Source organism: Arvicola amphibius, chromosome 1, assembly GCF_903992535.2.
Source record: "Arvicola amphibius chromosome 1, mArvAmp1.2, whole genome shotgun sequence".
NCBI classification, from domain to species: domain Eukaryota; kingdom Metazoa; phylum Chordata; class Mammalia; order Rodentia; family Cricetidae; genus Arvicola; species Arvicola amphibius.
The window spans coordinates 184,156,333-184,167,985 of record NC_052047.1 but is presented as its reverse complement, the minus strand read 5'-3'; the positions used below and the strand labels follow the sequence as shown (position 1 = coordinate 184,167,985).

The following is an 11,653-nucleotide window of genomic DNA, read 5'->3' as shown; positions in this document are numbered from 1 at the left end:
ACCACAAAGAGGCATAGCCCCTGGCATGGCAGTCCAGTTCTCAGAGGGCGGCATCCTGATAGAGCCAGTCCTGTGCCAAGGCTTGTATTTTGTCCTTAGGCAGGAACTCTTTAGACATTTCCTTTCTGCTCAATGCCCCCGCCCAGGTGTATGTTAATACCACAAGGAGTGTCCATATTTGCTTATGGAGGACACAAAGCCACTACAATGTTTAAGTAGTTTCACCCCCATTGGGACTCCATCATTCTCACTAAGAATCCATCATTTAGTTGAGATCAGAGCCCAGTGAAGCCAACAGAGAGCTAGAGGACAGGAATGTGAGGACCAGGGTGTTAGAGATCACCAAAGGAGAGGAGACCCTGCTCAAGGCCCCATGTTCCCTGAAGAATCACTTGAGAGAAGACCGAGAGAAGGGGTGTAATGGTAGAAGGAAAGTGGTACAGATCGCCGAGTGGCTGCAGCGGCAGAAACACTGCAGGTCCCCAAGTGGTGGCAGTGGGCAGCAGGTCTCAAGAGCAGCCAGTTCCAGGCAGGGATGGCACAGTTCCCCCAGTGGCTGCTGCAGGCCACAAGTCCAAGGCAGGGAGCCACGTGGCAGGCGAGAGACCTCGATGGGGCAGGCAGTCCCACGAAGAGAGACAGACAGATGGGCATGCCATGAGACCATGCCACAGGTCTCCAAAGGCGGTTGGTCTCAGGTAGGGAGCCATGCGGGGGGGGAGAGACAGAGATGAATAGGCATGCCATGCAGAGTGAGGTTGGATAATTATTTAGTGGGCTATGAAAGGGAAAGGAGAGAAAGGGAGGGCGAAGAGCAGAGAGAGACGACAGAGAGAGACGAGGGAGGGGAGAAGCGGAGAGAGGGGAGAGGCAGAAGCTGCCTCCTCAAGAGCGAGGCGGAAAGAGAGGACTCAGGCTGGAAGCTGAAGATCAGCTTGCAGTGTCCACTGTGTGTGTGTGTGTGTGTGTGTGTGTGTGTGTGTGTGTGTCCTCCTCTAAACTTTCCCGGGGTTCTTACCCAATGCCCAGAAACCAGACCTGGAGCTTTAGTGGAGCCTGTCCAGGTCTATGCTTTAAATCCCTCGGGGGCTCCTTTCATGGCTCTCAGCACAAATGTCTGGCTTTCCATTTGCTCCCACGAGGCTCTCTGAGGACTTTAGCCTGGTCCTGGCCACCGCTCTACCATTTCCAATCTTCATTCCATCCACACATGTGCATCCACTAAACTTGGCCTTGGCCCACGCTGTCCCCTCTTCCCAGAAGCTTACATTCTCCTTCTGTTCCTTTTGGGGATAACAGCCTCTTCATCTTTGCTCAGGCATCACTTCCTGTGTATGTCCTCATGTACCTCCCAAATCTAGATACGACAGACATAATGACGTCATAGGATGCTGTGCTAGTCAGATGCCATGGGGTACATTTCTTCCAGTAAAGGGCTTTAAACTGGTCAGGGCTGAGACAGGAAAGCACATGGTGGACACTCTGAAACCGTTGTCACGTAACATACCAGGCTGAGTGAATGACCCATTAAAATGGCCGCATAATCCTGTTGGATCAGATGGGTACAGAAGGGGAAACAGACTTGTTTAAGGTCTCTCAGGTGGTAAATGGTAGATTGTAGCAATTGAGCCCTAAATCTGTACAAATTCAGAACCCCAACCTTCAGTCTCGGGTAAGGTCTGTAATGACTGGTTTTGAGACAGAATAGAAATGATTTAGTCTGGAGAGCAGAGGAACTGAAGGGTGTCCTTTGGAAAGTAACAGGGAAGTTTATGACTCAGCAGAAGAAAGTTCTAGAGAGGTGAAGGGGAGCTTCAGGAGGAAAAGGTCTAAGCATTCATCATGCAAGTGCCCTTAGCCCAGTGTCTGCCACAGAGAAGGGGGCATATAAATACTCCCAAGGCAGAGCTGGTGGAACAATGAAGATGAGAAAGGACTCGCAGGAAACAGAGGATGAGAGGCCTCTGGAAGGGGAGCTCTGTAGACGGTGACTGTGGCGGTTTGAATAAGAAGGGTTTCCCCCAGAGGTTCATAGATTGAAACGTCTGTTCACCAGGGAGTGGCACTACTTGAGGAGGATGAGCAGGTGAGTCCTTGTTGGGGGAAGCCATTGAGGGTGGGCTTTGAAGTTTTCAAAAGCCCATTCATTCCATGCTAGGTGTGGTTCTTTCTTCCTGCTGCCTACAGATCTGGATGTGGATCTCCAACACCATCTCTGCCTGTGTGTCACCGTGCGTCACCGTGCATCACCATGCTCCCCACCATAATGTTAGTAACCAAACCTCCGGAAGTGTAAGCAAGCCCCGGTTGTGGTGGTTTGAAGAAGAATGGCCCCTGCTAGGGTCATAGATTTAAATATCTGATCACCAGGAAGTGGCACTATTTGAAAGAATTAGGAGGTGTGGCCTTGTTGAAGGAAGTGTGTCACTGGGGGGTGGGTTTTGAGGTTTCAAAACTCCAGGCCAAGCCCAGAGTCTCTTTCTCTCTCTCAGTCAGCAGATCAGGATGCAGCTCTCGGTTCCTCCAGCGCTATCTCTGCCTGCTTGCCACCATGCTCCCCACCATGATGATAACGGACTAAACCTCTGAAACTGTAAGCAAGCCCCAATTAAATGTTTTCTTCTATAAGAGTTTCCATAGTCATGGCGTCTCTTCACAAAACAGAACAGTGACCAAGACAGTGGTCCATGCTGCCCCTTGGGTCAACGTGCATGCAAACAACCACACATGGAACACTGCTTGCTGTATGAGGTAAGCCCCATCTGCTGTACAACTCTTAAAGGGAGGCGTGAATGGACTACAGCGCTGATTCCTTCACCTACGGGCCCAATGGCCTTTGTGTGCTCAAGTTTCTCAGCTTGCTTGTTCTTTGACCCCACTGTCACACGTTCTACAGCCGGATCTTTTCACTACCTTCTCAGGCCTCAGCTAACGTCCTGCAGAGACCGCCCCAGCTGCCTGTGTGGAACAGGCTTTCCCACAGGGCACTACCACATCCCTGAACCCCAGCCCTCTTCTCAGGAATCCTTTATGACCTGCAAAATCCACCAAAAACGAAGGGAGGGAGATCCTTCGCTCTCCACAAAATTTCCACCTGACAGATAAAACCATGGCTACCGGCCCAGTGTCAGCAACTGGACTGGAAAACTGGGTTACCTGGGAATTTGAGAGATGCTCCCTTTGTTAGCCACCTTTCCACCAGTTGGCCTTTTCCATTGCTCTCAATGACAACTCTTTCTCAATGAAGTCTCTCAAGCTAAAAAGCCACAGGAGTTGCGTATTGCTGCGGACACAAAATTCCCAGGATCCACTTGTCTCACGCAGACGAATACTGCCTGCAGTATACAAACATTTCACACATGCGTGCTTCTCACAGGCAGATGCCCATTGGACAATGGCTATTCACACAGACAGATATCCACGAGGAACACAATGTATACCACAAGCTCCCTCAGGGTGGTCTTGACATAGAGTTCTCTGTTCTCAGCTGTATTCTCAGTCAGGGTTGTTCCCCAGAGTCCTAAGGGTGTGAAAAGATGCTCAGAGTCCCCAACAGCTCATCTTTCCAGCTATTCATTCCTCCCTGTCCCTAGACCTCACCCCATCTCCACCCTGTCCTTTCTTGCCCATCCTATGACCCCTGGGACCTGGCTACACACACCCCTGCCTGCCCTCCTACAAAGTCCCTGTGGGAGACGGGGTGAGGATACGGGATCAGAGTAAATACATAAAAGGGGTGGGCATCTGTTCCAGGTGGGGCCCCCCACCTCAGTCCCCCATGCACCACACTCCTCCATACCCTCTGGGTCCCCAAGTGTTGACAGTGCCAAGTGACCTTTCTGGGAAACCAGGATCCTGGCCTCTGTGTTCTAGGCCAACCAACTCTGACACAGGCAAACCAAAGACACCAAAATTTCAATTTTACTACTTCCTCTGAGCACCTGCTCTCCACAAAGCCATGCATACCCTGGAAGAGCACTCCCCGGCCTGAGACCCATGACACAAAGACATATACGGAAACAGCAGCTGGACGCCAGTGTTCTGTGTCTTCTCCTGGCATCTCTCTTCAGGCTTCTTGGGCTGAGGCTGGGGGAGTGCTATATTGAAGACAGTGAGGATCCTCGGGGTTCCATTTGGGGAAGTGGGGCTTCTGTAGGCAAGGTCATCCCAGGCTCTGCTCCCCAGTGTTTATAGTTCCTGTCCCTTGGGATTTTCCACAGCATTCATGGGAAAGGATAGTCCCACTCTTAAGATAGAAACAATGACAAAGGCCCATCCTGGCATAGGCAGAAGAGAGACAAGGCAATGGCAACTGAGAGCAGGCTCTGCCTCTGGTCTGCGATAGGAAGCTGTGATCCCCAGGTGGACAGGGAGTAGGATGAGCTTCTTCTCTTTCTCTTCCCCTCTCTGTATTCCACCTTCCTCTCCTTCCCCTCCCTCTGCAGGGCCCAGGACACATGAGCCGTGAGGAACTGAGTCAGGAATTAAAGAGAAGGGAGAGTGCTGTGCAGATAAAGTAGAAGGGGGAACAGGAGACAGAAGCCAGCACTGGGGTCAAATGGACCCTGGGATGAGATGTCTAGATACCCTACTATAGAGCTGATCAAAGGGCAGTGGAGGGACTGGGGAAAGGGTGCTGTGGAACATCATGGTGGGTCTCAGCTGACATTCACTGCAAGCTCCTAAAAGCGGCCACATGGATTTGGGTAGGGACAAGGCTGGGGACAGGATGTAAGAGGTGTTCCTCCCCATCAGCTCAGCAGCGGTCTCCCAGGTCCTTCTTTGTGTCCCCTTGAGCTGTGCTCTAATGAGTGGAGAAAAAGACTCCTCTCTCAATCTTCCCTGATGACTGTGGAATAGCCCGGAGCAGAAGTCAACCCTGTCTCATAAGGGTGTTGGTCTCCATCAAAATCTCCAGCATTAAGTGTCCTTATAAAGAGACGACAACCAATTCAGCCCCTTCATAACTCAACGTGCCCAGCTTTAGGGCAGTGAGGGAAAAGTGTGTCATACCCGTGAATCTATCACATGAATTTCTATCCAAGGACCCGACACTGGAAAGAGGTGACTCCCTCCATGGTCTGCATCTGAGGACTGTCTAACCCTTTCCAGAAGGGCACGTGTCCATCTCTGCCCTGTACCAGCCAGTGAGATGCACTGAGATGCCCACTTTCCTTGGAGAAAGGGGTGAGGAACTGGGCCAGGGTGGAGCAACTTGCATTGGATCAGCTGCGTAAGTAGGGAGGGCATGGCTGGCTCTCAGCCAAGAGCCTTTTGAACAGTTGCACAAGGACTCCAGATTTGTAAAATTAGACCCTGGGATGGGGTCAGGAATGGGATGGCAACAGTGTGGTCCCTGAGAAGCAGAGAGAGGAACATGAGCTGGTTTCCCATTCCCTTGGGCAATTCTGAAATCTGGAGGAGGCCTGTGATCAGCAGGGGTCTGCATGGACTTGAGGACATTCCTCCTGTGACAGGTCTCCCCATTCTGAGAGCTCTAGACCCATCCGATCGCTTTTCCCTGCTCAGTACTGAGTCCTTGCACGTCGATCAGATCACACCACCCTATGGAACAGGCTATGCAGCACAGATTGAGAAATCCCAGAAGGCATCCCTCATTCCTCTGCTGTTTAAACCCACTCAAGCAGTCATGAATGTGGTAATCAGGAGGAATCTCATGACACTTTTGCCCGGCAATTCTCCAAGCTCTTAAACTTCATGGCACACTCAACTTTTCCTGTTAAAAGAGCAATCAGGTGGTCAAAACAGTAGGCTGTTGCCCAAGTGAGGTTGGATGGTATTCAAGCATCTATTACAATGCTGCAGGAGTCAACAAACTGGGTTAGGGAGCGGTTATACAATACTAGAGACTGAAGATGTGAAAGCCACCAAAAGGAGGCTTCCAGAGGACCCCTATAATGACAGGATTTTCGCATTAAGAGACCCTGGACCTGACCATGAGGCATCCGCTCTTACCTAAGGAACAGTGGATGAGATACGAGGAGATAAGTCTTACTTCAGCCACATCTGAAGATGCTGTTCAGGAAAGAGAAGCGAGAGAAGAATGGGCACAGAAGTGATCGTGTAGTTGAGATCTGTGGACGTGCCCGGTCTAGGGTGCTTTTGAAGCTGCTTCAACCAGAATCACCATTAAAGAACGATTTGCTCTGCGGCTGTCTCACCTTAAATAAATGCCTATTTATCTAAATTAAAAATTATAATTATTTAAATTATTAAATGTCTTAAAGAAGGGGCAAAGTGGAGTGAGGAGCGTCAGACTCAAGCTGCCTCTTGATCAACTAAGCAAAAGCTCATATATAGTTTACACCATCAAGTGCACAGCAATCCTCCTGCCTCAGTTTCCTAAGTTCCAGGATTATAGATACACACCACCATGCCTGGTTAACCTATTTTCTGTCCTATGGAGAAAGTTCTAAACCATGAGTTCTTGGGATTCAGAAATAGTTTGCCGCCACTAAGCAGAGAATAGACCAAGTTCTAAGACCAAAGCGAGGGATCCTTACGCCTCTGCATCAAGGCTGGCCTGAGGCAGCCAGGAACCCTCAGTTACAGGAGCCTTCATGGAGCTGTCTCTGGATCAGACATCAGCTCTTTCCCTCCGGGTCCACATCCAACCTCATTTCCGTTCCAAAAATGGGCTGTCTCCTTAGAACCTGGGAAAGAAGCAGACATTCATGAAAGAGCAAGGTAAGCTGGCGAAACCACACGGTGATCCAGTTTCTGATTGAGAACTGAGAAGTGGTGGCTTTTATCACTTTTTCTGTTTGACCTTCCACTCCCAAATCTAGGACTCTGCCAGTATGGTTGGTAACAGCTTCTTTTAGGCAATAAATTTCAACAATGAAAAAAAGGTTAAGTAAATAATGAGGTAGCTTCAAAATGAGTGATTGTGGCAAACTTAACTGTTTTGGAATGATATTCGGTGTCGTAAGACAACACCAGCTATTGTATTATTATATATACCTACAGCGTGGCACGATACTTTATATGTATTTTATACTGACATGGATGCATAGAATAAAATGAATTTTAAGATATCAGTGGCCATTTCTAGGCAATATTATTCCAGATTTTTAAGCTTGGTCATTTTTTTTTTTCTGCAACATTTGATATTTTCCTATTTGGAAAACAATGACCTAGGACAAGGAAGCCATCTGGCTTTCTGAGACTTGAGACTCATTTGATCCTAGACTCAGAGACTCCCCGGCAGCTCGGCAGGCCATCATGGAGTTGGTCTCTTACATGGAAGTCCTCCATGCAGTGGGAGAGGGAGGAATATGATGGAATGTGTGGTCACCGTGACAGGGGCATGTTGAAAGGGGTGGCAACTCACGGTGGTCCGGAGGAATGGGCTGGATCCCACAGGTCAAGGAGAAGACCACTACTACAATTTAAAGCCAAATTTGAAGCAAACTTTAATTAGATCCTGGCCAGATTGATGGACTCTCTGGCCAGGTCCATACTCGGGTTCCCAGAAAATGGTCGCAAGTCACACCTTGCAGAGGCTTAAAAGGTTACCCCACAAGGCCTATCAGGTCCAGTGAGGGCAAGTATACAGCCTTACATTTTTCCTGCCTACCTACCCCTCTCCCATCCCCCACCGTTCACTCCCTGCATCCAACCAAGGGTGAGCATACACCCTGATGTTGACGTATTTCCTGCCCACATACCTCTTGCCCACATGTGATCAAACACATTGGTACATAGGGGTCAAACAAACGTGTTGAGGGAGTGGAGACATAAATAGCCTCCAGCATTTCACTTCGGTCTCACGGGACCAAGGAAGTGGAAGGTCATGAAGGGAAGATGGAGGGAACAGCATTGAGATGAGCTTTCTAGGTGGGCGACAGAAGGAAGGAAGCATTGGCTACTACGTCCTCACCACCCAGAGGCCAGGCATGTCGGAGCATATTATCTTGTGCTACCTCTCAGATAATCGTGTGTGTGTGTGTGTGTGTGTGTGTGTGTGTGTGTCGTATACAAGGATGTGTACATAGAGCTGTGAATGGCCATGGGAGTCAGAAGTTGGCACAGGCTGACCTGGAGCCACCTTTTCAGCTACACTGACTGGCGTTTCTGCACAGCCTCTACTTCAGTTCCTGCCCGATTTCAGTTCCTGTCTTGGCTTCCCTCAATGATCAACCGTGGTTAGTGTAAGCCAAACAGTCCCTTTCCTCCCCCAGTTGCTTTTGGTCATGGTCCTTTTCACAGCAACAGAAAGTGACCAGAACAACCAGTGAGTCCCAGGATCCTCATGTCTCTGCTCCCACCCCACCGCCGTGGATGTTAAAACCGCACCTGGTTTTCACACAGGGGCTGGGGACAGCCTTTCAGGCTGGCACAGTAAGCGCCTTACACGCTGAGCCAGCTCTCAAACTCTACTTTCACACTCACAGGGTTTTATGGCGGGTCTGTTTGCATTATCAAACAAAGAAACTGGGGTTCAGAGAGATAACTTCTTGTGAACTTAAGCTTCAAAACCAGAACTGTGATAGAAAAAAAAAAAAAAAAAAAAAGCTGGTCGATTCACACAGAAAGGCTTTATCAGTGCTTTGCCTGGCATGGCCACCAGGTGGCAGAAGGACCCTAGCCCCCACCTCTGTCCCCACTAGGGCTCTCCTCCAAAGGGGTCCCAAACTGCAACCATCTTGCTCCCCAGCGCCTTCTTGTTACCTCCCCCTTTCCTCTGGGTAGCAGAAGGCTCTTGTCTGGTTCTGTCAGCAGATCCTAACTCCCAGGGACTGGTCACTCCAGGGCTCTGGTTGCCTCTGTGTGGAGCTGGGTCCTCTGAGACGCAGACGCTGCACTAATATGTGAGGCTTGCTGTGAGGTGGGGCTGAGTTCTTCCGCTCACGTCTGTCCCTTAGTGAGGGAGATGGGGGGAGTTAGTGAGTGACTATGGTATGGCCTAAAAAAAGAAGGGAGGGGATTGGTAAAACCTTCAGGGAGTCAAAATAGGCCATGAAAGGAGCCCTGCGTCTCCTGGGACTGGGCTTGCCCCTCCTTGATTGGCTTCTCTGTTTCTGGGCCAAGAGCTATCAAGGAGAGTGTGGCTTCCAGTACGTTTACCATTCTTGGTCAGAGGCTCTCCCTGTAATTGGAGGTCTGTGATTTAGGTCTTCTCCTGGTGGCCCCCAGGCTCCCCGGCAGGCTCAGCGCTTGGGAGTGTCCACCAAGTGCTATCTACGTCTGCTCTCCAGCTCTGAGCGGACAATTCAATCCTTATCTCCCACTTCCTGAGTTGACCTCACTGCTTCTTGTCAATTCCTTCCCGGCAGTCAGAGGACAGGCTCCTCCCACCCCGCTCTGAATGGGACCCTGTTGCTGGACATCCTGACACACTCACCAAGTCAGCCTTAGCTCTCCCTTGCATCTGTCTTTGACTGCTTCTTGGTTACAGTCTTAACTGTGAATGCCGGTTAGTTTCAGCCCCTCCACCCAGGCCCAGACACCGGCCTCCCACTGGCAAGCGGCTGGTTTACCAGCATCAGGTCCCCTACCCTTTGGAGGACGCTGGCTTCTCAAGTCCCTCTACCTCATATCAGAGTCAACAATGAGGTCACTGCCCTAGGCAAGACCAAGTAGATGACAGGCAGCTTTGCCAGGTGACCCAGAGGGTGAGGTAATTACCGGGCATCAGGTAGAATATGCTGGCAACTGTCTGTGGAAAGAAGTTTGAGAAGAGAATGTTAGGGGAAGAGAAAAATGAATCTGTGGACCGCCCTGAACCCCCTCTGTGGGTTTGGGTGCTCTTTAGGGTGGAAGCAGGTGGGGTGAGGCTGAGCCCCTCCCCCTCCCCCAGGATGAACTCCTCCCTGCTGGTTCTTAGCTGAGGAAGAAAGCAGCTGCTCTGAGCTGTTTGATTTGCAGCTTAGCAGGCCACCTGCTGCAGCTCCCTAGCCTTAGAGCGCTCGTCCAGCCTCCCGCCCACCCATCCACGGAGAGCACGTCCACTCCCCAGGTCTCTATCATTCCATTCTCACTTTCCCAGGGAAGTTTACAGATCTCGGGCTGCCAGACTCGGGCCACCAGGGAGCTCCGGCCTGTCACCGAAGTCGCCTGTGTGAGGGGTGCACATCCCTGAAGTCACACCCTTCCTACACAGGAATTCCCTCCTTGCCTCCTAAGGTTCAGGAGCTGGGGACAGCCTGTCTGCCGAGAGCTGTAGGCAAACCATCAACCATGTGATCTGAAACCACCTCTCCCTCTCCTCCTATAAACAGGGACACATTCTCAGCCTCTCAGGCCTGAACTCTCAACACAGCCCCTGGACACGCACTCTGTTTACCTGTGACCTTGGGGCCTGAGCTCACGCGTGGGAGCCTCCATCCTGTTGCTGTCGTCTATCTGTGGTGTTAATAACTCTCCTAATGAATCTCTTACCCAAAAGGACAGTTTGCCTCAGTGTCCCCCTTGAACTCCAAACTCGGGAACCTTTCCCTGCTTTAAGGGAAACCCGAGACGGCAAGAGCCTGTCTGAGGCAAACAGCATTGCAAGTCCAGGGTCCCCTTGGGAAGAGAGGAGGAAACAATGCAGACAGGGCTTTGAAAGGGATAATAGCCAGGCCCTGGTGGGGAACGGCCTGGCAGGCCTGGAAATCCATGGGGGTCACATTCTCTTATGCCTTGGCTTCCAAAGTCAAAGCAGAGGGTGTGGATGAGTGTTCCCCTTCTGTATCTTGGGCAGGGAAAGAGAGATCAGAACGAAAACAGGCTTGGAAAAGGGAGGAGACCACAGCTGTAGTTAGCCTAGGGGGTCTTTCAAGTTGTCCCTTACTTAAGGGCCTGGAATGCATCCGTAGGACCAAGAGAAGCAGGGCCTGCTCATTATCTGTACTTAGCATTAACTGTACTTAGCAGGTCTGTTCTGTGGTTGAAAGGAACCATTCATCAAGCAAAATGTGCAAAGTCCCTGTTCCATCCCTCCACCTCAAGCCTGGTTTCTTGCCTTGTCCAATTTTAGGGGTTCCTCCATTGAGAAGGCCTCTCTCCCGCTCCCCTAAACTCCTGTCCCACTGGATAGGCTGTTTGCATCCTGTGTCACCTGATACTGGCCTGTGTAGATAGATGGCTTTTGTGCTTTGTCCCATCTCTCTTAGAAATGTGTGAGCTCCCTGAGGTGGCAGGAGCTTGGCTCAGTTCCTCTGCATGGAGCAGAGCATTGAATGTCCACTGGGCACTGAGGAGGCCCCGTCGATGCTCAGGCCTGGGGGGTGGGGTTGAGAGAATCACAGACTCCTGGCTGGGAAAGTTAGATCACGGCCAGCTGCCCTCTGGACCTCGTAGCCCTGCTGTGGCCTGCGCTGTGTCAGTGCAAACCAAGAGTGACACGGGAACAGCAAGGTTAGTGCAGGATGAGGCAAGGTGAGGACAATGGGCTGGCTACCTACGCTCCTGTGGCAGCTGAGGCTACAAGAAGACAGGAAAGGCCATGAGAGCAGATGGGGAGGGGAGAAGAGGGAGGGGGTGGAAGTGGCAAGAGTCCACCTGGTGGGAGGAGGGTATCAGAGGCCTGGATCTGTTTCTCACACCTGAGGGGGAAAGGGAGGTACTGGTTCCGCACTCAGAGTGGCCAGGGTCTCTTTCCCTCTGGATTACTGCAAGAAACCAATGGGACCATTTCTCTCTAACC

At 50.9% G+C, this 11,653-nt stretch overlaps 1 long non-coding RNA gene across 2 annotated transcripts; it reads right to left on the bottom strand.

Moving 5' to 3' along the window:
• Positions 1-3,899: 3,899 nt before the first annotated feature.
• LOC119824035 lies at positions 3,900-9,541 on the bottom strand. Of its 2 annotated transcripts, XR_005287012.1 has the most exons (5): positions 9,368-9,541; positions 8,695-8,883; positions 6,525-6,674; positions 5,977-6,036; positions 3,900-5,737 (listed from the first exon to the last, which is right to left on the bottom strand). It is a non-coding gene; the product is annotated as an uncharacterized LOC119824035 (long non-coding RNA). The 2 variants fall into 2 exon arrangements; XR_005287011.1 differs by having other exon boundaries at positions 3,900-6,674.
• Positions 9,542-11,653: the final 2,112 nt, after the last annotated feature.